This window comes from Poecilia reticulata, linkage group LG17 (genome assembly GCF_000633615.1).
Source record: "Poecilia reticulata strain Guanapo linkage group LG17, Guppy_female_1.0+MT, whole genome shotgun sequence".
Lineage (NCBI taxonomy): Eukaryota > Metazoa > Chordata > Actinopteri > Cyprinodontiformes > Poeciliidae > Poecilia > Poecilia reticulata.
The window spans coordinates 25,905,813-25,907,569 of NC_024347.1; positions in this window are offsets into that span (position 1 = coordinate 25,905,813).

The window sequence follows — 1,757 nt, forward strand, 5'->3', positions numbered from 1 at the left end:
AATAAGAGAAAAATAAATCAAATCATTACAAAACTAATAAATTAACACAGAAAGAAGACATTTACAAATCAAAGACATGTTGTTCTTCATCATGGAGCTTAATATCCCACCTTAATATCCCATAAATTTCTCAAACAATCTCATTAGCACTTTTCTTAAATAACATAAAAACAGAAGAATCAATAAATAATTGCTCAAAATCAAGACTCCATTAAATATAGCTTAACACTTTGTATTTAAAATTTGGGTAACTTATTAAAATTAAGGTGACTAAAATTCAACCTGTTTAGGACATTAAGTAACCCCAAAAAATAAGACAAAAAAAATGCCAGTTTTATTAATGATTTAACTGTTTGGGTCTGAAGAACATTTTTATAAATAGAGAATATTGTTACTTGTTTTGACAATACTGTGATAATAAGGATCAAGATTTTTGATTAAAAAAAAACTGTTACCACGTCATCAACCAAAAATGCAAGCTGTTTTTTTTAAGAAACATAACAAGATGAATACACTTTAACACTCAAAAGTCTAGGTGAAAATGAACAGTAACAAAAATTGCTTTATTCTGTGTATTATATACAGCGCTCAGCAAGGTGAAAACAGGATGACTTAGTCATAAACCAAAAAACACATTTTTTTGGTTTATGTGGGGGTTTTTTGTAAAAAAAAAACCCCACAAATGAAAAGCTTGAATTTAAGATTATCTCTCATCAGGACTTTATTTTAGGTAGTCGCAGGCAGCATAGRACTTGCAGCTTTTTGCCACAAAAACACGCACTTTACCTAAGTTAAGTCCTATAAAATAAAAATATATTTAGAAACGGTATCCCTCAAGTTTTCTTGGTTGTGGTTTTTCTGGTAAACTAAAGTTTTTTCTCTGCTGTGGTTGAGGACACATCTCACTGTTTTTTTGATAATGCAACGAGTCATCTAAGATGCTGACACCATCTTGACTTCTTTGATTGTTGCTATTTTCTCTTAGGCAACTATTTCTATTTCTCCCTGACTGTTGTTTTTCTTGCTGCCACATTGATCAAAGCTTCCAGATATGTGGGAGATTCCACTGGTCTTTTCAGACTTATCTTTCTGCAGTACAGCTAACACCAAGTTTCTCCCATTGCTACAATTGTTATCCCTGTCATCTGGTTTTATTTTACCATTCGCAGACACAGAATGGTCAGTGGGAGTACTGCTCCTGCTGCTGCTCCTKCYGCCTGCGTCACATTGCTCACCCAAARGAGGAGGAGGCGAGGGGGTGAAGTTGATATTTCTTGAACAAAGAGCACKGATTTTTCTCTCCCTGTGTGGTGACCAATCAGAATCTGTGCTCGGACTGCGAGCCCAGTATTGTGGTGATGGATGGGAGGCTGAGTCTCGCTCAGAGCTTATGTGAAGTCTTGAACAAGTCCTGCAGAGAGGGTCGGTAAAGTCTGGCTTTGTGGAAAAACTAAAGCTCTCTTGGCTTTTAGACACTTTCAAATTAGTGTCCAYCCTGTYGCTGCTGGTATGTTTAACTGATTCATGAGAGGCCGATGTAGAGCGATGCAAACCAAGAGTCCGCACTGATGRTGTTCTGGTAGGAGGATTATGACTTGGTGGCCTGGGTTTGGGCTGCCACAGTGGAAGCAGATCTAGTCTCGAGCCTGATTTAGGAGAAGGAGCTAAGCGAGTACAAGAGCCAGATTCAGCTGGAAATCTGAGGTGGAAGTGGGAAACACATTATTATTTACATATTATGCTACATTGCAGCTCAA